The sequence below is a fragment of the Notamacropus eugenii genome, chromosome 1 (genome assembly GCF_028372415.1).
Source record: "Notamacropus eugenii isolate mMacEug1 chromosome 1, mMacEug1.pri_v2, whole genome shotgun sequence".
Taxonomy (NCBI): Eukaryota; Metazoa; Chordata; class Mammalia; order Diprotodontia; family Macropodidae; genus Notamacropus; species Notamacropus eugenii.
In genome coordinates this window covers 308,508,506-308,535,701 of record NC_092872.1, presented here as the reverse complement: position 1 = coordinate 308,535,701, position 27,196 = coordinate 308,508,506, and the positions used below count along the sequence as shown (strand labels likewise).

Genomic DNA, 27,196 nt, shown 5'->3' with positions numbered 1-27,196 from the left:
ATATTGCACAAAATTTATATTTGATGAAAATGTATATCATAAACATTTCTCTTTGTGTTGACATTTACATAACGTCCTTGGGTCACCATTCGGGCAGTTGCATCTGCTCACGGGGTTGTTTGTCCCGCATTGCCAAAGAAGACCATGCCATCAGAGAAATAGGTAGTATAAAACAGAGAGTGACTTGGAGATCACATCACCCTCCTTGAATTTTGATAGATGTGTCTTTTTCATTTTCCCAAAGAAGTCTTACAAATGATATAAAGATTGCAAAGCTGACATATATGGTGTACTATGCTTCATGTGTGTATGTATATATTTGGACATATATAATGCATTTATATATAAATTTATGCATACATATTCAAATATATAGATATATTGATTATACTTATATATGCACATATACATAATGACTATGCAGCCCATGAAACTGGAGGCTGCTACAAGTTGAGATCTCTTAACTGTGGCTTTGATGGCTATATGTGTCTTACTTTTTCCAAAGTACTGTTACAAATTATGTAAAGACTTAAGTATAAGTATATGGTGCACTGAGTTAGCTTGAAGATAAAGAAGTTCAAAAGTTTTACACTAACTATAAAACAGCTAAAGCACCAAGGCACCTAGAGGGAGACCTACAGAGAAGATGAGATATGCCAGAGGGATCAAGTCACCACCAGCACTTTCATCACAACTTGCCATGAGACTCAGAGGGAGACAACCCAGAACCTGAATCCAAGAGCCCTAGGAGTATTACTGTCCCCTAGAACACTGGTCCTGCTTCTAGTCCAAGTCTTGAAGACAGAAATGTGAGTAGCAATCACCGTGAAGAAAGGGCACACCTTCCTCAACAACTGAGCAACAGCCACTGATGAACAGTTAAGCCCAGGAACCTAGAGAGTGGAAACATTCTTACTGCAAACATTCTTATTTTCAAGCACAACACCTGAAACTGTCATTCCAGAAAGCAATTTAGTAAGGAGATGAGACCTATCAACTACTCTGAATAGTGAAGTCCCCACCTTGTCCTTTTCTTCCCCCTCTAAATACTTGACATGATATTTCAGGACAGAATCTCAGAGGTTTATCAGGCATCAATTTCTTTTTAATCATCCAGCTTAGATTTCATCTCTTGCAAATAAGGACTCTTTTGTGTGGAGCCTATTTTGAAGACTGCTTATCTGTATAGGAAAAGAAAATAAATAGGTGGGTTTAGTCTTCATACCAGAAAAATTTAAACAGCCTTTCCTTGTAATTTTTAGAAATTCTTGACCAGGGAGTGGATATTGATTTTACAAACTAAAACGAAACCTCCCTGCATTTAAAAAAAATGTCAACCAAAACTTAAAAATAAAATCATGCCTATCAAGGAGGCTCAATATCAACAGTGAAGTATTATTGATGTTAATACTACTATTAGTACTACTACTTAGTGTGAATTACATAGATATCAGAATTATAGCTTTATTTAACAGAGTTACAGAATCTCAGAGCTGGGAGCATCAGCGCTCATCTAGTCCACTATATACCTGACCAAGAAAAAATTCTTTCTCCTATATCTCCTACATGTGGTCATTCAGTGTCGATTTGAAGAACTTCATTAAGCACATCCCACTTTTGATCCTATTTTAATTTTTTACATTAATTTTTTAACATACATTTTTATTTGAATGGATTTTACATGAATGTAAATTTGCATTAATTGTTTATTAAATTTGACAATCTGCCATTTCCACTCATTGCTCCAAGATTTTCCTTCTAGGGTGCAAGCAGAACAAATTTAATCCAATTGAGACTAGTCAAATACTTGGAAATAATTACCATTTCTTCCATCCACATCCCCCCAAGTTATCCCTTCTTCTATGACACAATCTTATCATCATGATCGCAACCTCCTCTATCATGTTCTTAAAATGTGGCATCTAGAATTGAACACAATATTCTGGATTTGGATTGATCATTAACTCTGTTCTTCTGGAATCTATGGCTCTCCACCATTTGCTATAATATCTTTGACCTTTTTGTCTGAGATTACCTGTGTTATGACATGCAAAAGAAAATAGTTCCAAATATTAAGGCCATTTCCTTCTGTAAGAAAAATAAAATAAAAGGCCTTTTACAGTAATAATAATAGATAACATGTATATAACACTTAACTATTGTGAGGGGCACTATGCTAAGCACTTCATCTCATTTGATCCTCATAACAACCCTGGGAGGTTGTTCATGGGTGTTCAAGCATTTGTGACTGGGAATTTCTTAGCAAAGAAACTTGAGTAATTTGCTGTTTCCTTCTCCAACTCGTTTTACAAAGGAGAAACTGAGTCAATCAGGAGCAAATGACTTTCCCAGGGTCACACAGCTACTAAGTATCTGAGACTAGATTTCCAGCACTCTCTCCACTGTGTCACCTAGTGATTTTCTCCCAAATAGTAAGAATGGAGGAAGAGACAGGAAGAAAGAAACAGAGAAAGAAGGGAAAGAATGAGAGAGACAGAGAGAAGGAATGAAGGGGGAGGAGAAAGGGAGGGAGAAAGGAAGGAAGAAATGATGGAAGGAAGGAAAGGAGGAAGGTAGGGAGATAGTAAGGTAGTAGTCTGGTTGGATAGATGGTTGTCTAGAGATCTTCCCAGGGATTTGCCAAAGGGTATTTCCCATCCCAGAGAAGTTCTTCCAGTCATATAGATCTGACTATTTAGATTATATATTTCCAATTAAAACTACCAAAATTGTTGCATAGAGGTAGAAAAAATAATAACAAAATTCATCTGGAAGAACAAAAGGTCAGAATATAAAGGGAATTAATGAAAAAATGCTATGAAAGGTGACCTAGCCATACCAAATCTTAAATTATATTATAAAGCAGCAATCATCAAAACTATTTGATACTGGGTAAGAAGTAGAGAAGTGAATCAGTACAACATGTTAGGTACACATGACAGAGTAATCAATCTACTGTTTGATAAACCAAGCACTTCAATTTCTGGGATTAAAAGTCTCTATTTGACAAAAAAACTGCTGGGAAAACTGGAAAATGGTATGGCAGAAACTGGGCATAGACCAATATCTTACATTGTATACCAAAATAAACTCAAAATGGATTCACAATTTAATATGATAATAAAAACAATCTGGGAGAAGAAGGAATTAGTGTACCTGTCAGATTTATGGAGAATGGAAGAATTTATGACTAAACAAGAGAGAGAAAACATTATGAAATGCAAAATGGATAATTTTGATTACATTAAATTGAAAATTTTTCTGCAAAGCCAAGATTAGGAGGGAAGCAGAAAGCTAGGAATGAATTTTTATGACCAGTATTTCTGATAAAGACCTAATTTCTAAAATATAGAGAGAACTGAGTCAAATTTCCAGTAATACAAGTCATTCCCTCAATTGATATATGGTCAAAGGATATCAACAGACACTTTTCAGAGGAAGAAATTAAAGATATGCACAGACATATAAAATATGCTCTAAATCACCATTGATTAGAGAGATGCAAATCAAAACAACCCTTAGGTACCACATCACACCTATCAGATATAACTACCATGACAAAACAGAAAGATGATAAATGATGGAGAAGATGTGGGAGAGTTTGAGCACTACTTCATTGTTGGTGGAGCTGTGAGCTGATCCAACCATTCTGGAGAGCAATTTGGAACTATACCCAAAGGGCAATGAAAATGTGCATACCCTTTGACCCAGCAATATCACTTCTATGACTATATCCCAAAGAGATCATAAAAATGGGAAAGGGTCTCACACGTACAAAAATATTTATAGCAGCTCTCTTTGTGGTGATCAAGAACTGGAAATCTAAGGGATGCCCATCAATTGAGGAATGGCTGAACAAGTTGTGGTATATGAATGTAATAGAATGCTACTGTGCTATAAGAAATGATGAACAGGCAGACTTCAGAAAAACTTGCAAAGACTTATATGAACTGATGCTGAGTGAAGTGAGAAGAACCAGGAGAACACTGTATAGAGCAACAACCACAGTGTGCAAGGAATTTTTCTGGTAGACTTAGTCCTTCACAGTAATGCAAGGACTTAAAAAAATTACCAGTGGACTATTGAAGCAAAAGGCCTTCTACACTCAAGAAATTACTATAGAATTGGATAGCAGAATGAAGCATGCCATTTTCTCTTGTGTTATGTTTTGCTTTGTTTTGTTTTGTTTCATGGTTTCTCCCATTCATTTTAATTCTTCTATGCAACATGACTAAGGTGAAAATGTATTTAATAGGAATGTATGTGCAAAACCTATATAAAATTGCATACCATCTCAGGGAGGGAGTAGAGAGAGAGAGGGGGAAGGAGAGGGAGGAAGGGGAAAATATCTAAGATATATGGAAGTGATTGTAGAAAACTGAAAATAAATAAAATAATTAAAATTTTGAAAAGAAAGTAAAAGAAATAACCCAAGGGCTATTGGTTATTTTCTCAGTTTACTGAAAAAGTAATCTACTAGAAACAGAATAGAGTGAAGAAAAAATAAAGGAGAAACATTACATCTCCTAGTCATCGTGGGAGTGGAAACAGAAGGGGTATGAATAGTATGGCAGGTGATACACAGGTAAACCTGAAAAGATGTGTAAACTGACTGGAAATCCATAATTTCCCCACCATCCAGGGAAGCAGCTTCTATCAAGATGGGGCAAATTATCACCACCAATTGCCAACCAAGTGATACCTCTAAGACAAGCAAGCCAGCATGCTAAAGCAACAAGATACCTAGAGGGAGACATGGAAGGGGATTATGTGCCAGGCGGAATCAAGCCACCACCAGTACTTTCACCACAACTAGTCATGAGACTCAGAAGAAGATAGTCCTAGTAACTTGAACCCAGGAGTATCACTGTCCCCTAGAACACTGATCCTGCTTCTAAACCCAAGTCCTGAAGCCAGAAATGAGAGAAGCAATCATTGCAAAGGGCAACTTTCCTCAACAGTTGAGCAACTGCCACTAATGAACAGTTGAGCCCTAGAATCTAGAGAGTGGAAACATTCCCTAGTCCAAACATTCTTAATTTCAAGCACAGTCTCTGAAACTATCATTCCAGAAAGCAACCTAGGAAGGAGATGGGACCTGTCAACAACTCAGGATACTAAAGTTTCTCATTCTTTTTCCTCTAGATACTTGATGTGGTATTTCAGGTTCAAATCTCAAAGGTTTATCAGGCAATCACATTCCTTTTAATTAACCAGCTTAGATTTCATCTCTTGCAACTAAGGATTCTTTTGTGAGCATCCTATTTTGAAGATTGCTTATCTGTATAGGAAGAGAAAATGTATATAGGTGGGAGTAGTCTTCATTGTAAATTTTAGAAATTCATGACCAAGGAGTGGATATTGATTTTATAAACTAAAATGAATCCTTCCTGCATTAAAAAAAATGTTAACCAAAACTTAAAAATAAATTCATGCCTAACAAGGAGACTCAATATCAACAGTGACGTGTTGTTCATGTTAATTCTACTGTTCATACTACTACTTAGTATGGACTAAATAGATCTCAAAATTATAGCTTTAGTTAACAGTCACAGAATCTCAGAGCTGGAAGCACCAAAGTTGATCTAGTCCATGCTATACCTGACCAAGAATTCTTTCTCCAACGTCTCTTATACGTGGCCATCCAGCCTCAGTTTGAAGATCTTCATTTAGCTCATCCACTTTTGGCCCTGTTTTAATTTTTTTACATTAATGTGTTTTACATTACATTTTTATGTGGATGGATTTTTCATGAATGCAATTTTGCATTAATGTTTTTACTTAAGCCCAAATTTGACAATCTGCCATTTCCACCCATTGCTCCACGATTTTCCTTCTAGGGTCCAAGCAGAATAAATTTAATCCAATTGAGACTAGTCAAATACTTGGAGATAATTACCATTTCTTCCATCCATATCCTCCCAAGTCTTCCTTTCTCCTTCCATTACACGATCTTACCATTATGGTTGCAATCTCCTGGATGTGTATTTGCCTCCTCTATCTTGTTCCTAAAATGTGACATCTAGAATTGAACACAGCATTCTAGATTTGGACTAATCATCATTAACTCTGTCCTTCTGGAATCCATGGCTCTCCACAGTTGGCTACAATATGTTTCACTTTTTGGTCTGTGATCAACTATGTTATGATATGCAAAATGAAATAGATCCAAATGTTAAGGTCATTTCCTTCTGCAAGAAAAGTGAAAGAAAAGGCCATATGTCTTGTTTTGCAATAATAATAATAATAGATAATACTTATATAGCACTTACTATGTGAGAGGCATTGTGCTAAGCACTTTAATTTTATTATCTCATTTGGTCCTTACAATAACCCTGGGAGGTGGTTCAGGGTTTCCAAGTCTTTGTGACTGGGATTTTCTTTGCAAAGAAACTTGAATGATTTGCCATTTCCTTCTCCAACTCATTATACAGATGAGAACCTGAGTCAAACAGGGTCAAGTGACTTACCCAGGGTAACACAGTTACTCAGTTTCTGAGGTTGGATGTAAACTCAGGTCCTCATGATTCTAGGTGCTCTATTCCCCATGCCAACAAGCTTTCCTATCCAGTACCTCTTAATACAAATGTTTTCCTACTTTAAATCATTTACTATTTATCTTATATATTGCTTGTTTGTACATATTTCTTTCTTGTTGTCTCCCCAATTAGATTGTGATCTCCATGAGAACAGAAACTGTCATTTGTTTCTTTTTGTACCCCATGCTTAGCACCATTCCTGACAAGTAATAAGTGCTTGATAAATGTTTTTTAAATGACTGACAGAAAACCCAGTGAGGCTTCTCCTAGCATAACTGCACACAAGTCCCTAGTGCTATGCTCCTTACTAACAATTGGCCAGGGAGACAATTGGTTTTTAGAAAAAACAATCCTCAAAGAGAATTGTAAGAAGAGTTGATATAACACCCTCCCCACCCCAACAAATTTGGGTCATGTTCTACCTGGAAGAAATGGAATTTCCAGTGTAGAGAGAGCTCGAACTTACAGTACTGTGGTAGTGAAGTGCATGTTAGGAGAACATATAGCAAAGAGATAACTCATAAATCCAGCATTTTCAGACTTTTTATTCCTCTGTGGAATCCTCATAAAATTCCCTCAAGTGGGGCTTTTAGCTGGATTCTAAGGGTTGACACTTGTCTAGATTGCATACTAGTATTTCACTGCATTTTGAGAGGTTACAGTCCCAAAGAAGCTACTGTTCTTGAGTGTGATTGTCTTTCCCTAACTATTGCAGTTACCTCCCCTAATGTCAGCAAACTCTCCCTCTAGTGGACACTTCCTCCTCTGCCTCTAGGAGAGGCTGATGTGACAATCATTCAGCTCCAACAGCCAATGGGACATGGAGAACTTCTGAGCTTATCAGGTTATACAAACACTTCCATCCAGGAAGGTTCAGTAGCCTAAGATCAGGAAAAATTACAAAAAGACTGGTAACTATGTGTCTTACAGTTACTACAGTTGGATGGTACACAAAGAGACAAGGCAGTCATTCTTCCTCCACCTAGCTCTTTGGGGAGCCTTCCTGCTTCAAAGCCAAGATAGAGAGAGATATAGAGACAACAATGCAGAGACAGAAACAGAGAGAGGGGAAGACAGAGATAAAGAGATAGAAAGACTATTCGTTCCTTTAATATGCACACTGATTTTAAATTGGAAACTCTAGTCATTAGTTCTTGAGGTCAATAGGAAGATTTTTCTTCACAGAAAGCACATGCCCATGAATTAAGCATACTCAGAAGAAACAGGCTCTTTACAGTTCTACACTTGGCCAAGCTGAAAACTGGCTACCCTGAGGCCAGCATATCCATTCTGTATTGGTATCATGGTATTTTAATCAGCATTTGAAACATTTGAATGATCTTTCTATCCCTAGATATTTTATGCATGATCATTAAATGCTCATTTTTGTCGAAAGGAAAGCATCAGCCATACATGTTTTAACTATAGGTCCAAAATAGTCTAAATATGCAGAGAGTACAATGATATATTATAGAATAAGTGTTCTCCTTTAAACAGCATTGTGTACTTAGTGTAAGAAGAGTTGGCCATGGAGACAGGAAGATGCAGGTTCAAATCCTACCTCTTACAAATACTGTTACTCTAGCTTTACTTTCCAACCTGTCAGCACCTCAGGTAATTAAGTCAATAAATTACAGCCTAAAATATAAATAGAAGCCAATACTAGAAACTATATACTTGCTGATATGTATTAGTGAAATTCACACAGTGATGAAATCTCAGGAAATAACTACCTCACAAAAAATAATAGGTGACATAAGGCAGAGCAAAATCAAAGAGAAATAATATGGAAGGGTGAAATAAGAAAGAAAGGAAAAAAAATCAAGTAACAAACATTACAGAATAAATAAATGAAAATCCCAAACATATTTTATTCATTCTCTAGGTATTTTCTACATGTCTTAAGTACAAACAATTACAAAAAACAAATTAGATCTGGTTGGTTACCGTGAAGAAATAAAAGCATCAAATGTCTGTGATATCATTGGTTCTCTTGGAAAGTCCAACCATCACTAGTTAATCTGCTGTTAGACATAATGAGAGAAATTCATAAGCTTATATGATGTGCTTGAGTTGATTAATGATTTCCTTGTCTGAAAATTCGATGTTAAAACCCATCTTTTTCATATCAGATACTCTAAAATCTATGAGTTACAAAGGGGAAAAATGTCACGTAAAAAAGAAAAGAAAAAGCATCAATGGCAAAGGATTTTTTTGAAATTCACCTCTTTAAGACAGCTGTATGAGAAGGCCACTGTTTTATAAACAATAGACTATGTGGTATCTAACCAGATTTTTAAACCGTTTCCTAGAAAAGTTTTCTTTTCTAGTATGAAGCCTCCCTGAATCTTTTCAAATATATTTCTAAATTTCAATTCATAATTTTAGGCATCTACCTTTTGTGCACAAGACTAGAGCTTTTGAGAGTAAATATAGTCTGTCTTAACAGTCTTAGAGCAGTTTCAAGTTTTAATAAGGAAAGTGATAAGAAGAAAATTTTTTCATCCCCAATTACATGTAAAAACAACCTTTAACAATCATTTGTTTTTAATTTTCAGTTAGAAATTTTCTCCCTCCCTACCTTACCTCACCTACACCATCCCTGAGACAAAAAACAATTTGATATAGGGTGTGCACGTTCAATCATGCAAAATCCATTACCATATTGGTCAAGTTTTAAAGAAGGCACAGACCTAAAGGTGAAAAAATAGGAAAAAAAGAAAATGAAAAATCTCATGATTTCTTCAGCATTTCACTCCATTTGTTCTTTCTCTGGCAGTAAATAACATTTTTTTGTCATGAGTCCTCAGGAATTGCCTTGGATTATTGTATTGCTGAGAATAACATTCAGTATCTTAAAACCATACTCAGACTTTTGGGGCCCCTGTACAGTGCCAGTCCTCATGGAGTTTACAGTCCAGCAGGGGCTTTTTGAAACATACAAAAGCACCTGTAATAAAATCCTTTTCAAGTTTTGTTGAGTCTGGCCTCAAAATTTCTTTCACATCATCTTCTCTGCATTTGTGCAAACACTGTCCTAATCATTGTTTACCTTCAAGAGTGTAAAAGATTCTGAATTTGTCTTCTGCCTTCCATTTCCTCCCTCCTCTAATCCACATTTGATGTAGGTGCCAAAATAATATTTCTAAGGCCAGGTATTTCCTATCACTCCAGTTCTCAAACATCAACAGGTTCCTTATTGCATTCTTGTATGGCACCTCCTACAAAAAAATAAAAAAAATGTCTATTTCCATTTGTTAATGCACACTCCCTCTTCAGATTAGCTGATATTTATTCATCGATCTACACATTATCTCCCACGTAACAGTAACTGAATGATAAAAAGAACACTTGAACACATAATAAAATAAAGTTCAGTCATTCCAGTCATCTCCAACTCTTTACGACCTTGTTTAGGGTTTTCATGGCAAATGTACTGGAGTGATTTGCCATTGACTTCTCCAGCTCATTCTTCAGATAAAGAAGTGAGACAAATAGGACTAAGTGATTTTCCCAGGGTCATACTGCTTGTGAAACTAGATTTAAACTCAGGACAATGAGTCTATCTACTTCAGGCTCAGGACTCTATCCACTGCACTACACAGCTTCCCTATACCCTCCTAGTAAACAGCAATGTGATCACATACAGAATTTGATTAACATTTTTTGTAGAACATAATGAGTGCATAAAAAGAGCACAACTGCATTGCAACATTTTAATATGAAAGGTACTTAATTTCATTGCTGTTGTATTTACTCAAGTAAAAACTATTGGGCACGGGCTTTTGCCAGTAGATGCCTAATTAATATTGAATTAGTTATTAAGACATATATTTGAAGATTCAATCTTTTTTGATGGAGACATTTCATACTAGCAAAGAATTATTTTCTAGGAAATTTGGTGGAAGGAGAGATAACAAATGCTTGGCTAAAAAGTCAAAAGGGAATTCCACAGAAATTGCATAAGATTATAACTCTCTAAGCAACACATATGAGAAACTGTTTTTAATTGAAACCATACTAAATTGTGACTGAGCCTTTCCTTTCTTTCTCTGGTAAAAATGGTTCTTTTTAGAAAGTAGGGGGGAAAGTACATGTTTTTTTTCCTCATTTTACTACTTCTCCAAGAGCTCTTTATTTCTGTACATTGATTATTACTGAGAAGTTCCAAGGTCTGTTGGCCATTCTAAGTGCTCTCTGGCTTCTTGCTCAGGGTAGTCTGATTCCAATTGATCACTTTTTCAGTGACCTCCTCTGTAACTTTTGCAACCATTTTAAAGATTCCTGGAATTTCTCACTGGTTTCATCCTGTAGGGGATGAGGAGAGAATGATTATGATGGTCTCTCTTTTCCATATGATAGGTCTGTTCATGAATCTTCCCTCCAAAATGCTTCCAGCAGTATTAAAGGGGAAAGGACACAAATATTTATCAAGTACCTACTAAGAGCAAGACATTGAGCTAAGTACCTTACAAAGATCATCTCATTTGATTTTCACAACAACTCTGGAAAGTAGCTTTGAATATTCTCTCCAACAAACTCTAAGAGCTGAATCTGTTTATTCCAAGTCTTCCAACAAGTAATGGATGGAGCTAGGATCCAGATTCAGATCTCATCCTAAGTCCTGCATTCCATCATGCTACCTCTCATGAATGGTATGAGCAACACTGTAAAGTGGATGACCTGTAACTATTTGTGCCTTTTCTGAAAGTGATTCCATGTTAGTTATTTTCATGTAGCATGCCCCATTGGATTTCTAACTCATGGAGGAGTACTAGTGTGATGGAAGTGACCAATAAGAGTCCAGTACTTAGGAAACATGTGAGGCATGCTTGGCCTGATCCAATCCCTCACTTGTAATCTGGGGAACCCGCTTCTAAGTACATAGCAATCAAAGCCCCTATTATCCTTTCCAGAGCATGCCCAGCATTGTGTGCACAAAGTGTTTATAAAGTGAATCCCCATCAGCCACAGTATTTTGTGGTTGCTCATAATGATTAGTTCTCATTGACCAACCCATCATTTCAATAGTAATGCACTCTTTTCACAAGTACTTCTCCCATCCAGTTCTTACTATGTCTAAAATACCACCATTAGATGATCATTCTTATAGGATCTTTGATAGTTGCATGACAAATTTCTTCACATCAAATAAATATGCTTATAATGAGTAAGGGGGAGCATGGACTTTCTTTTACTTCTGCACAAAATCAGGAGTGTAAGAAATAACCAGTTCATTGTCCCTCTGTGGTTGTACCAAAAAAAATAAACGGAACGCCGTAAGAATGCTAACAATAATGCTATTCCTATACACATGGGGTAAAACTGAGGCAATTAATATAATTTTGAAATAATTTTTTTTGCCATATTTAGAGACTTACTTTCTTCTTATTTAAATCCCATCTCCCTTGAGAAAATTCATGAGGGCACTTGTCCCTTCTGAGAACTTAGGGGATTTCTTTTGTTCTAGAAGCTTTTCTTCTATTTGAGAGGAATCACACACATCCTCTTGATAAAGTTGATGGTCAGCCTGATGAGCAACTGGATCTCTTGCTGAAGGACATGAGTTTTCTGCTGTTAAATTACTAAAATGAGATGGGTCTCTATATTCCATGTTTGCTCCTTCCTTTCAAAACCAAGTATGAAAGTCCAATTATTATATTCTAAATATGGATTTCATTATGCTGGTAAGACTTTCTCTCTGGAAAATCTGTGGTGAAGGTCAAAATGAATGGGAGAGAAGGGAACCTGGTGTGTGAAAACAGGACACAACATTTAATGTTATTAATGGAACCATCTAATAAATTTTCAAGACACCAGAGAACCTTTCTCAATGAAAGGAGCTAGATTACTGGGCAAAAATAAGGCTATAATGGAAGGCCTCTGCCGCCCATATTTAATCCAAAGCAAACATCAACCTTTGTGTGAGCTGGAGATGAAGAAAGTGAGGAATTGACAGATTTCACTATGATGATTTCAGGATTATGGATTATTTCCATGATGCTACCAGTACAAATATTTTGATGAAATTGAAGCGGTTTGACTTTTTCAAAAAGTCTTACTGATACCTTTCAGGTTTTATCTACACTTCATGGGTCTATAGGAATAAAAAACTGGCAATCATCACATCACTAGATAAGCTTCCAAGTGATTTTGGGAGATGTCCCTGAGAAGTGATTTAAGCAGCATGATTGGATTTAACAAATGGACATATTCTGTGTGAGATAAAGAATTTGGTGCTGTATGGAGTTCTGCTTCCATAGATATTTCCATGCAGGGAGTTTGCCAGGGAGAGGGGTGTGGCCAGATCCTACCTCAAGGATGTTAAGAGCTGGAACGTGTAGCATGGCTGGAACTTGAGAGTTCATGCACCAGTTGCTGAGATCTAACCACTGCACATGCCTAATAACCTTCAAGCATAGTAACTTACATGCCAATGCGTAGATTATCCCTCCATTTTCTGAACATGGGATCCATGTTTGTGAGGGGGGACATGTCAGGAAGAAATGTGTAGTGCACATTAGAAAACTTGTCACCAAGAGGAGCTGGGGGCCAATCCAAGTTCTGAAGGCAAGGACCAGGAAGCACCAATCTCATAAAAGGTTTATTCTGGCTTGTGTGTGTGTTCTTTGTGAGCAGCATGCCCACCCCTTGAAAAGTGTAAGAAACACCTTCCTCTGCCCACTCTATCTCTGATATTTCATTCCATGAGAATGATGTGTTTCTCACATTCTGTTATGAGAAATGGTAACATTGGCTTTATAGAATTCTTGCTGCTTTGCTTGCTTTACTGTTGACAAGCTCAACAAGAGAAAGGTCTTATATTTCAAAATGAAGCACAAGCATTTCCTGAATTAAGAAGCAACTTAGACCTTGAGAACCAAAAATTCTATAGTAACAACTTTTCTGCCATCATACTCACATATATCCAAGACTGTTTATTAATATTAATTTTTTTGTATTCTTTTTATCTCAGCTTCTTCTATAGCTGCTATGGTGATAAAGGTGTTGCTTAGGAGAGCAGCAAGTTGATTAACAAAACTCTGGTGCTAGTTACAAGACCCCCAATAGAACAAAGAGAACAAAAGAAAACTTGTAGGGAAGCAAAGATGGACAACTCTCCACAAAACACATAATATTTAATACATATGCTTTCTTGAAATGGAAATTTATCACTATATGTTGTGAATCCTCTCATACATTCTGTTGCACATGTGACTTTTTTCCCCTTTTCTTATTCTATATTTAAATACGTTCTTTTACATTTCTTATTATATATTTAATTTTAGTACTTAAGTCTAAAATTAAAAAAAAAATAAAAAAAGAGTAAACCGTGAAATGTAAATTCAAGTTTTATAGTGCAGCCTATGTTTATATTGTGTTGTATACATGGAAAAGTTTTGGTTTCTTGTCTTTATGTATCCAAGATCATAATGAATAAAAAAACCACATAACTAATTTCCCAGCTGAGGGCAAATGTGGATTATTCTCTTGTAGACATTTGCTTTGCCTTGTGAAGTGAATCATATTAAGATTCATCCCAACTGTTCTGCCCAACCTTCATTCCCTGTACAAGAAAAATGTTCTCTTTTTCCAACTTCTTGATACCTTCATTGGTATCTTAAGCATGACAGTTTGTTTATGCATTAAATGTTTGACTTTCAAATTGAGTGATTTCACAATAATTCTATTGCATTCTTTTGTGTTAAAGAAGAAGCATCTATTTCTCCTCCTGCACATAAATATAGTCAGAGACTCTTCTTTGAAGGCATAAGGCCATGGGCCATACATTAAGAGTTGTTAGTCTTCATTTTTAGATCTGGAAAGAATCAGAGACAACTTTCAATCCAAACTCTTAATTTTAGAGATGGAGATTCAGGGACCACGAACAAGTAACTAGCAAAAGAAAAACTGAGTTGGGAGCCAGGGGTCTTGCTTCCAGTATCTGACTTACATGCCTTAAACAAATTATTTTTTTCATCACACTTCTCATCTGTAAAATGTGACTAGGAATACTTGAACTACAATCTTCACAGCATTGCTCTAATGATAAAATGACATAATTAATGTAAAACCACTTTGAAAATTTCAGTGCTTTCAAAGCACTATTTTAATGGAAACAATTTTTATTTTTCTCATCACTATTATCAGTGAAGAGACCTTGAGAACCAAAATAGTTGAGCAAAATATCCCTGAAACTAATTCTGTGTACTTTTTTTGAAAGGGTGACTAGAAGAAAAAAAGGAAAAATCATTTCTCAAGAGCCCTCTAGGTGTCAGACACTGTGCTAAGCTAACAATATTATTTCATGTAATCTTAACCCTGGGGGCAGGTTTCATTATTATGTCCATTTTACAGGTGAGGAAACTGAGACAGGCAGACAATAAGTAAGTGTCTGAGGCTGTATTTGAATTCAGGTTTTCCTGACTCTCTATCCAGTAGCTACCTCTAATTACAGACTAAGAGAATGCTATAAATATAGTCTGCAAGGATTCAAACAAAGGATTTACCAGAGTCTCTCCTGATATCCTGATGATTAAAATGGAGATAAGTGGGACAGAAAGAAAGACTATTGTGCGAATTTGAATACAGATCAATGATCAGACTCAAAGAATTAAGTTACAGTTTGGTAGAATTGTCTACAGTAAAGTGCCCTAATAATCTGCAATTGTCCTTATGTTGTTTAATATTCCTTTTTATCAATGGAGGCACAGATGGTCTGTTTATGAAATCTGCAGGTGATACAAAGCTGGAAAAAAAACCACTATCATACTAGATAACAGAGTCGGGAGCCATTGAGGATTTTACAAGCAAAAAAAATGAAGTTGAATCTCATCAGATGGAATATATCAGGGAAGAATTTTTCAGTCATGTCTGACTCTTCTTGACACCTTTAGGGCTCTTTTTGGTGGAGATACTGGAGTGGCTTGCCATTTCCTTCTCCAGATCATTTAACAGATGAGGAAATTTATGGAAACAGGATTAAGTGACTTGCTCAGTGTCACATAATGTCTGAGGCTATATTTGAACTCAAGAAGAGGAATCTTTCAAACTCCAGGCCCAGGATCCTAGTCAATGTGTCACCCAGCTGCCCCACTGTGTTGTTACATTAGTTCCCTAAATTATTTCTTTATAATAACAACCATAATTATAGTGAAGAGAATTATAAAAATATTTGAAGTATAAAAGTGATTTTTCACCAAATACTCATTTTCCTGAGGAAGGAATGCTATAACAAAGAAAAAAGTAGTAGTATTTTTATTCTAATGTTCTGGATGAGGAAAGCATGATGCAAATGAAAATATACAGTATTTCCATGATCTACCAATCTCAAAAGGAAATGGGGCAGACTGGTCTACCAGAGCTTAGTAGCTTGAGTTTCCAGCACCATATCCCAGGCGCAGTGATTGGCGATCGAGCCCCAGTCCGGATATCGCTATGCCTCGCTCCTTTCTCGTCAAAGAAACATTTGTCTACCAGGAAGAAACCCAACTACAGCGAAGTGAAGCGAAGAGTCAGACAGTGATTGTCTTCCCATTTATATGACCAGTCCTACCCGCTTTGACCATTCCAGCATCAGAGGTCCTCAGTCCAGCAATATGTTCCCCTCTGCTGGTCTGGGATAGTGGGCTACTCTCTAGCTTCTTTACTCCCATGCCAGCAGCTGCTCCTGGACTCCCAGAGGAGCCCAAGACCCTGGACCTGACTTCTCTCTTCAGGGATGATTACGACAGTGGCAAGGATCAGATCCTCCAAGACCAGTCTCCCTGGAAGAGGAGGCAGAGAAGTTCTCCTGTGGTCAGTGTCCGGAATTCTACACCACCTTGTCTAGCTCCCCCAGACACCAGCAGCTCCAGCACAGTGAAGATACCCGGCCTAGAAAATCGTTCATCTGCGAGGTCTGGGAGGAGTATGTGAGCCTAAGTGCCACACACTTCCCTGTCTGCTAGATTTGTGGGAAGGCTTTCTCCCAGCCTTGGCTGTTGCAGGGTCACATCAGAAGCCACACAGAGGAGAAGTCGTTCTCCTGCACACACTGCAGCCAGGCGTTTGCCGACCTCTCCAACCTCAAGGCCCACCAGCAGACCCACTCGGACGTCAAGAAGGACCAGTGCAAAAGCTACTCTCACACTTTCTCTTGCATGTCCTTGATGCACAAGCATGAGGAGGCTGGCTGCTCCCAGCTCCCGCTGAACCAGGCACCCTAGAGTGCCCAGAGCCCCCCTTTCTTCCAGGCTAGGAATCCTTCCCATGTTGTGAAAGAGCCAAGTGAATATTTGCCATTATGATTGTTCAAGGGGAAAAAAGTTTCTATAGGAAATAGCTCCCTCTGTGTTAACTCCAGTTGTGGAGCAACATCCCCACCCCATCCACACTCATACACTCCCTCCTGCTCCTTCCCTCCCCCCCTTGCCAAGTTGCTGCTTCATTCCTCAATGAAAGGAACTGGTGACAATTTTCATCGCACCCTCCCCCACCCCACCCCCTTTCGGATTCTGTCTGTTCTGTTTAAAAGCCGTTCCAGTATTTCCTGACAGTAGTTTACAATTTGAACCGTGACAGTTGCAGTTGATGCCTGCAATGTTGCTTACAGTCAATCTCAGGGGATGTGTGTGGGTGTGTTGTCAGCCTCCTCCAGTGAGGGAGGGTGTGAAAGGGGGAGTGATGATTTTTTTTCTTCTTTTGATGCTTTTAAACCAAGTCTGTTGGTCACTATTTCTATTCAGAATCCTACAAATTTCAACACCCCACCCCCTTTTTACGCCAATATGGACAAAAAAAGCAATCAGGGTGTCCCAATGAACCTTTCCCAGTGGGTTCTGAAGGTCTGTCTGCTTCTTACTGGAGGGAGCCACTGCAGGTTCCAAAGGCGTAACCCTGCGCGTGGTGGGCCATGGTCCAGCTGCAGCTGCAATGATGGACCCCGGACCCTTGGGATGCCCGGGCCATTGACAACCTGTCTGAGAAGCACAAGGAGTCATTTCAAGTCTGAATCCCTATTTCTAGGGTAGTTCTGAGCTGGAGCACTTGTTAATATGACTCTTAACTGCTTTTCAGGAGAACTGTGACTAATAGTAAGCACTTGTCAAGCCATACAATAAGGGGGCTGTGCAGGGCCTGGCCTACTGACAGGTGTGTGCTCAGCTATTTATGGTGCCAGACAGGTGCACCAAATAGGCCTGTTTTTTTCTCACATACTCAGAAGATTTCAAAGATACACTGGTATTTTTTATGCCACATTTTGTACTGATGAAACATTTTTATAATCATATACACACAATTTATTGATATTCAATAAAGCGCTTAATTTATCAAAATAAGTAAAAAAAAAAATAAGGCTGATTAGGAGCTAATCTGCTGTATTGTGCTGTTACATTTGTTCCAAAAGGAACTTTTTGATAATGATAATACAAAAATATTTGAACTGTAAGTGTGATTTTTCACTAACATTCTCTTTTACTGTTTTAACAATCCTATAACAAAGAAGGAAGTGTGAGTATTTTTATTCCCATCCTTGAGATGAGGAAAGTATGATGCAAATTCATTGACGAGTCAGTCTGATAAACAAACCAGTTAAACATAGCCAAGACTGTAATCTCAATCGCCTGAATCCCAGTTTCTTCCACTAGCCCACTCCCCAATTCATAAGAAAGTTGAGTTCAGTTGACAGCTCTGTCACACACCACTTGTGAGATTATGGGCAATTCAGTTATAACTCTCTGAGAGTCAGGTTCCTAATCTGTCATATGGGGTTATAAGCACTTACCTTACAAAGTTGTTATAAAGGGATACATAGTGTTCCATTGAAGCTGTCCCAAAAATCTTTGTGCTGTTTTAATCTTTAAAAATTTGGGGGCACACTCTACAAATTTAAATCCCTATGTAATTGTGAGTTGTTTTTATTTGGTTCATGCCTGCCAAGAAGCAGCTAGCTCATTCTCCAGTATATGGCGTTCTTCCCGACATTCCTTGACATTCACAATATTCAAAGCTTCTCTTTGGAGAAGAAAGAGAGGTTTGGAACTCATAGAAAGCATATTTGGAAGTTAAACTGCCAATAGCATTCTTTTAAAAAAAGTGATTAGTAAGTTTCAGGATAGTCACTAATCAGCATGTTTATTGAGGAAAAATTTCCCCTAAAAACTCTATAAATTATCCACACACCTCTATCTGAAGTGTCTTCTTATCTTTCTTCAGCAAGTCTGTGTGGTCAGTATGGACTGGGCTACTCCCCTATTGAAATCTTCCACTTGGTTTGCAGAGCAAACTGCTTTGAGGGCTGAGTCAAAAGGAGATTGAAAAAAGAAATTAATTTGCAGCCTATGAATCTGAGCCTTTAACATCAGTCTTAGGGACAGAACTAAAAAATGACCACAGTTACTCATATAGGAACAAGTAACTTCATTTTTTTCCATCCTAAATTAGCACACATTATTAAAGATTCCCAAAAATCAGTCCTACCATGACTAACAGCAAAAGGTCTTTCTTTCTTAGAAGTAAGATTGAACTTTTATCTTATGTGTACATGGTTGTTTTCTTGTTGTCTCCTCCATTAGAATGGCAGCTCTATGAGGGCGGTGGATTTTCTTATGCCTTTCTTTCACTCCCCCATGCTTAGAAAGGTGACTGACACATAGTTGGAATAAAATAAAAGTCTGTTGATTTAAGCTACAAGTGAATGTGTCTATCTAGATAGATCTATGGGGTATAAGGACCATGAAAATTTCAGTAAAACCTAAGGAAAAATTATCTAATATCCAGAAAATTTTTGCAATGACATTAAGCCACAGTGGTCACCAATAGAAGATTTCTTATTATTTTGGCTAGTAGGGAGATCCCATGTGATTCCAAGGATGATAGGATTTGAAACTGGAGAGGATTCTGGGGACCAAAAAGGGAGAGAGACTATGTGAGAAAATTGAAGCCCAGAGACATGAAGTGGCTTGCTCACTTTGTTCACTATCCATCTATTTTAGCAGGAAACTTTTACATAGTATATTTCATGGGCATTATTATTATAATCATCATCACTGTCATTGGTAGGATCCACAGTTTTGTATTTCTCTGCTTAGATACTGAGATACATTTATTTTCCTTTATTGCAACAGCTCCTCCTAATGACAAGCAAGAGAAAGAAGAATTTCTAAACTCATATTAACTGTTCGTTGCATGAAAGTTTATGAAACTAAAATACAAGGAAAAATATTCCACTAAATGTTAAATAACTATCAGAATAAGATAAATTAGTCACATGAAAGTTGTTGAAAAAAATTTTAAACCCCAAAATATATTTCAGTAGAGTTCTCAATTTTCAAGATTTTAGGCATATTACAACCTAATAAAATTGTGCTAACCAGTATTGGTAGTAGGAAACAGAAAATCAATAATTCTCTCTGGCAGGCAGAGTAGCACAAAAGCAGAGGAGAGGTTGTATTATCATATTACTTTGCAGTTATGGTTGATTTTCCTGAAATGGTTGTGTTGGTTACAAATCAATCTGAAATGCTCTAGGAGCTCTATATAGTACTCTGACCTGAGATACTACAGGTCCATAGAAAACAACGTTCTGTTGCTGCTGCTGCTATTGTCTTTCAGTCATTCAGTCATGTCCAATACTACTTGAGCCCATAGATTCTGCCCATGAAAATTTCTTGACAAACACACTGGAGTGGTTTGAGATTTTCTTCTCCAGTGTATTAACACTGTACAGATAAGGAACTGGGGAAAACAGAAGATAAGTGACTTGCCCAGGGTCATACAGCTAGTAAGTGATTGAGAACCAGTTTGAACTCAGATCTACCTGCCAGTATTCTAAGCACACACATCACTAGTAGGACAAACCAGAGAAGAGAGTCTAGATAAAATAGATCAAAATGAAACAAGATCTCACTGTCTAAGAAGGAAAAGGTGGGAAGAAGCTGACCCTAACAAAAGTTCTGATTCAGGAAGGACTGAAAATATGAGTAAACAGAAAATATGAGTAAACTAAGGAAAAAAATGGAAGCAGAGATTTCTAAGATAAAAAAAGAATATTATAAGTTCAAAGTTTATTTAAAAGAGAGAACAGAGGAGGGAGGGAGAGAGGGGGGAGAGAGAAATGAGAAATGAGAAAAAATTTATTTTTATAACAGAACAAATGTAACTGAACAGTAGAATTTTTGAGAATCTTATATATCTGCTTTATGGACAAAGAAATTGTCACACACAGTAGCAGAACAGGGATTCTAAGCTAGGTTGACTAAGAGTAAGATGGGTCATAGCTTTCCTTATATTAGATATGTCTAAATGAAGAACCATCCAAAAACAGTGAATTTTTAAGACCTGAGAGGATATTAAGTCTAATTCCTATCTCAAGCATAAATTCCTTCAACAGTATTCTTGAAAAAAGAGTCATCTACACTTTGCCTGAAGATTTCCAGTTATAGAGACCTCTGTACCTCAAAGTTAACCCAATGTTCTTTGGACAGTTCTCATTGTCAGGAAGTGTCTCACAATATTGGGTCAAAATAAGTTTTCTTGTCACTTCCTAATTCTTCCTTTTGCCACTGAGTAGGACACCACTTTCTGATGACAACGTTTAAACATTTTGAATTAGCCAATAAAAAGAAATCTCTCCTAAATTAACTTTTCTGGAAGCATGCATTGAAAGTCACATAGAGAGTTAGTAACAGTACCAGGAAGTAAACCTCAATCTTCTTGAATTCTATTTCAAACCTTTCTCAAGGAGTAGGGAATAAAATCTGTATATTATCTGTTTCTAGTGACTTTGAGTAATACTTGATATTCTTTCTTCTAGGACAATGCTAGACTAAGTAATAGAATGATAACATTTAGTACACACACACAAACATACACGCACATAATACATATATATATATATATACACATACACGCAATACATACATCTTTTGTAAATGAACACTTGCATGCAGTATATTTGACTCCCTAGCTACCTTAAAGTAAAATGGTCACTGGCCTTACCCTTAATAGGATGAAAAGTAGAGTTAATTTTTTTAGTCTTTTGACTCCCTTTTTTCCTTGCCCCTTTTCCAAGAGGACATTTTGCTATTGAGTGCTAGGACATTCTATTTTATAATATCAGATGTAACATGAATCTTAAGCACTGAAACAAAATTAACTTTGCTTTAGTTTTTTTTTGGAAAATAATATTTCATTATTTATGGCTTCAGAGTTGTTTGCTTTGGAATCAAGGAGGATATTGGGGCATGGATTCAAAGAATCTTAACTCTAGTGGCTTTTAGTAGTAAGTGTGAAGAAAAGATGTGAAACCATCACCTCATCAATTAAGCGTAGATGGACACCCATTTTCTCTTCTTTTTCAATGAGAACATAGGATAAAATCTCAACCAAGTGTGCAAAAAACTATTGCACGATGGTATATCTAGTAAGGGTGTGGAAAATAGGTAGAAAAAAATGTGAGAATACCTGACCCAACTCTGTGCTTTTTAAATGAAATTTGTGAGAGAAGAGACATGATTTTTAAAAAATATTTATTTATTTTTAGATTTCGACATTCATTTCTACAAAATTTTGAGTTCCAAGTTTTCTCCCCATCTCTCCCCTCCTCCCACCCCATAACACCATGCATTCTGATTACCCCTTCCCTCAATGTATCCTCCCTTCTATCATGTCCCACCCTTTCCTTATCTCCATCTTCTCTCTTGTAGGGCAAGATAAATTTCAAAACCCCATTTCCTGAATTTCTTATTTCCCAGTTATATGCAATAATAGTTCTTAACATTTGTTTCTAATACTTTGAATTCCAACTTCTCTCTCTCCCTCCCTCCCTACCCATCCCCACTGAGAAGGCAAGCAATTCAATACAGGCTATATATGTGTCATTTTGCAAAAGACTTTCATAATAGTCATGTTGTGTAAGACTAATTATATTGCCTCCATCCTACCCTGCCCCACTTACTTTTCTATTTTCTCATTTGAACTTGTCCCTTCCCAAAAGTGTTTACTTCTAGTTACTCCCTTCTCCCATTTGCCTTCCCTTCTATCATCCCCCTCACCCCTCTTGTTCCCTTCTCCCCTACTTTCTTGTAGTGTAAGGTAGATTTTCATACCAAATTTAGTGAGTATGTTATTCCCTCCTTAAGCTATATATGAAGAGAGTAAGATTCACTTTTCCCCCTCTTCTCCTCCCTTTTCTCCTCCATTGAACAAGATTTTTCTTATCTCCTTTTTGAGTGATAGCTTGCCCCATTCCATTTCTCCCTTTCTCCTCCCAATATTTTCCTCTCTCACCCCTTAATTTTATTTTTCTTATGGATATCATCTCTTCTGATTCAACTCAACCTGTACTCTCTCTCTCTATGTGTGTGTGTGTGTGTGTGTGTGTGTGTGTGTGTGTGTGTACAATCCCTCCACCTACCCAAATACTGAGAAAAGTCTCAAGAGTTACAAATATTGTCTTTTCTTGTAGGAATGTAAACAGTTCAACTTTAGAAAGTCCTTTATGATTTTTCTTTCCTATTTACCTTTTCATGCTTCTCTTGATTCTTTTGTTTGAAAGTCAAATTTTCTATTCAGTTCTGGTCTTTTCATCATGAATGCTTGAAAATCCTCTATATCATTGAATGACCATTTATTCCCTTGAAGTATTATACTCAGTTTTGCTGAGTAGGTGATTCTTGGTTTTAATCCCAGTTCCTTTGACTTCTGGAATATCCTATCCCAAGCCCTTTGATCCCTTAATGTAGAAGTTGCCAGATCTTGTGTTATCCTGATTGTAAAATTGTTTCTTTCTAGCTGCTTGCAATGTTTTCTCCTTGACCTGGGAACTCTGGAATTTTGCCAGAATATTCCTAGGAGTTTCTCTTTTCAGATCTCTTTCAGGAGGTGATCAATGGATTCTTTCAATATTTATTTTGCCCTCTGGTTCTAGGATATCAGGGCAGTTTTCCTTGATAATTTCATGAAAGATAATGTCTAGGTTCTTTTTCTGATCATGACTTTCAGGTAGTCCCATAACTTTTAAATTGTCTCTCCTGGATCTGTTTTCCAGGTCACTTGTTTTTCCAATGAGATGTTTCACATTATCTTCTATTTTTTCATTCTTTTGGTTTTGTGTTTTAACTTCTTGGTTTATCTCATAACCATTAGCTTCCCTGAACTCATCTCACTTTTAAAGAACAATTTTGTTCAGTAAGCTTTTGAACCTTCTTTTCCATTTAGCTAATTCTGTTTTTTAAAGCCTCCTTCTCCTCATTGGCTTTTTGGACTCCTTTTCTAGTTGAGTTAGCCTATTTTTAAAGGTGTTATTTTCCTCATCATTTTTTTGGTTGTCCTTTAGCAAGCTGCTGACTTGCTTTTCAAGCTCTTCTATGGCTTGAATCCATTTCATATTCATTTTGGAGGTACTGGAGTCAGAACCTTTGACTTCCTCTGATAGTATGCCTTCTTCTTCCTCATCTGAAAGGATGGAAGGAGACACCTGTTCACCAAGAAAGTAACATTTTATGGTCCTATTTTTTTCCCCCTTTTTTGGGCATTTTCCCAGCCAGTTACTTGACTTCTGAATCCTTTGTCAAGTGGAGGGTCCTAGTGCTCCTCCTCCCCCCAGTACCATGCTCAAGGCTGAGATTCAGATCAGCTGCTCAATTCCCCCAGAACCTTTAAGCTGACAATGGACGATGGATCCAGGCTACTTCCACTGTCACCATAGCCACCCACTGCTCGCTGCTGCTGCTGTTGCTGCTGCCTTAGCCTCTGCTGGAGGGACCCTGCTTCCCTCTCTCCCAGCTGGGAAAGCCCTCCCACACTGACATTTGGAGCTTACTTTGTCGCTTGTGGGTTGAGGGAACTGGGACCTTCCCTGCTTAGAATTCTTCCCCAGAGGTCTGTTCAGGTCCTGTTCCTCTCAGTGCAGTGAGGCCAGGCCTTGCTCTGCTCTGCTCAGCATCCTGTGAGATAGACTTTTCCTGTTGGCCTTCCAGGTTACCTTTGGGTGAAAACCTCTTTCACTCTGTTGCTCTATGGCTTCTGCTGCACTAGAATTTGTTGAGGGTCATTTTTTGCAGGTATTTTGTGGGCTGTGGGGGAAGTGTTAGAGTATATGTGTCTTTATATTCTGCCATCTTGACTTCACCCCTCCCCTCTCCCAGACACCAGATTTTTTATCCCATTGTGTGACATAGCCCTTTTCATTGACTACCAACAGATTTTGCTGACTCTTATTGGCTTTTAAACTTATCTGCCATGCCAGAGGTAGCAGAAGCTTGAAATGGATCTACTGGTGATACAGCTGGTTCTGGGAGGAGTCAATATATATGTCAATGGGGAAAAAGTCACAATGTCCACAGAGAGTGGACAGCAGGTCTTCAGCGAGGTTCCACTGCAATCTCCTTCTCACTATTTATCAAGTTCTCTTAGGAGCTGGCTCAGTTGAACTTTGCTGCCTAAGCCCAGAAGGTGGGCTTTGTATCCAAAAAGATGATCAAAACACAGTGTTTAGATTGTAACTGTTACAGTAACTTGTATTTATATGCATATACATGTATATTTATGTATGCAAATTCATTATTAAACATGGGCAGTAGCATCAGGAGGGTGATATCCTGTCTTGTGAGTTAATTGGGTTGAAGTGAGACAGAGATGTGAAATCATCAGCCCACTCTCTGCTGCAGTCATCAGAGTCCTGGGCAAGACATAGGTCAACACCAAAGGAAGTGACCCCAGATGCAGTGGGAGACTTTGACCATTTTAAACTAAGGTTTTTCCCAGGCCTTGATTTTTCTAAGGCAACACTCATTCAGTGATTAATGCTAGGTAAGCAATGAGACAAAAGATGAACTACTATGCCTTCACAAAAGAATTCTTCCAAGAAGGAAAGACTCTCAGGATGTCTGGAGAGAACAGAAGGTGCATATTAAATGAGGATAAGCCTCTATACCTCAAACAAGGGATATGTGAAAGGATCAACATCAGTCATTCATATATTTATTCTACTTAATCATTTCCTGAGAACAAACTCTTGCCAGTCGTGTCAAATATGCTGAATGAGAAGGGAGAAATGAATAATACACTCTAGGGATTATGTAATCCAGAATGGGATTTGTTATAGGGATTTTGGTATAGAATTTTTTAGGCTTGGGGGTGAAATTTAATGACAGTCCCTGAGCTGGTTGAATGCAATTGGGCATCACCTTCAAAAGGAAGGAAGGTGACAAAGAAATGTAGGTGGGGAGAAGGCTAGAATGCACTTTTTCCTGAAGACAAACTTTACCTCTTTCACAATTTAGCATAGGATGATCACAGTTTAAAATATATTCACATGTATTTTGTGTATATTTCAGTATAGGATTGTTCCTATTGTGGCATTTCATTCTAACTCTGGAGGGGGACATTATTCTACCCTCTTTGGAATGGTCCCAAGAAAGATTTTTTCTTCTAAGTGTTCCTTAAGGTGGGGATCCTTGATTTAGGTAAAATAGGGTAGTATTTAAATGTGTGTTCCTTTAATATGGCTGACCTTGAAGAGGACAAAAGAGTTGATTAAACAGTCCAGGTATTCCTAAGAAATTTGGTGTTGTAATTAAGCATTCTATGATTTTGGTATCCTTTCATTTTCCTTTTAGCATTTTCCCAAGAGGGTACCCAGAATGCCCTATGATTTCCAGACTCCACTTTGTCCTACTTTCTCCGAATCATCTTTCCAACCTTTGCTCAAAGCTTTACTCAAACCCAAGGGTTTTAATGTATCCCTTCTGTATTCTGAAGCAATCCTACATTAATTTCTTCCATTATCTTAATGGTTATTAATATATTACTGTTGTCAACCTAAGGAATTTGCAAGATGAATTCAACAAGGATGATTCTGGCAATATATAGTGAATGAAGGGTGAGAGTGAGGTGACAGATTGAAACATCTGGGGTCTTCTAGTGCCTGTCCCTCAAATACTGATGACTTAATAATACCTTTCTATTATTTAATCTTTTGTTATTCACAAAATCCATTAAAGGTATTATCATCTTGTGTAATTTGATCCTCATCATACCATTATGATTACAAGAGGAAGCTATTTTACTTCTCATTTATTTAGCTGAGGAAACTGAGATTGAAAAGTTAAAATATTTGTCCATGTTATTTATCACACAGAGAGTTTCTATTTTGACTCTACTTAGGTCAGACCCTACCAATCATGATGTATTGTACGTTCTCATTTTCCAAATTTTTGTGCTCCAAGGGGAAACTTTTCTTAATGAGAGTTTTGTTGATTTTGCTTCTGACAATAAGGTTTGGATATATTGTGTCCAGAAAAATATATGAAATACATCAGAAAAGTCCTAGTATAACATAGTTGTCCTGTATGGCATGTTTTAGTCCTATTTCCAAGAACTAGAGCTATAAAACTGGCACCAAATATTAACTAAATAGCTTTTTTCTTGGGAGGGAGGCTTTGAAGTATAATGTCTCTAATACAGTAGTGTGACCACTTATTTATTTTCAGTTGTTCAGTTGAGGGCAGAGGTGTGGCCATGTCCAGAGAAGCTATCCTTGTTGCCTGTTTTTGCTGTTTTGTTCTTCTTGAGTCATTTGATTCATGTTTGACTCTCCATTTCCCCCTCTGAAATTTTCTGGTAAAGATATAGGAGTGGTTTGCCATTTCCTTCTCTAGCTTGTTCTACAG

General features: G+C 37.4%; 1 pseudogene; it reads left to right on the top strand.

Annotated features, from left to right (window-relative positions):
- The first annotated feature begins 816 nt into the window (after positions 1-816).
- The window catches only part of LOC140517843 (zinc finger protein SNAI1-like), a 39,053-nt pseudogene continuing 12,673 nt past the window's right edge, over positions 817-27,196 (top strand).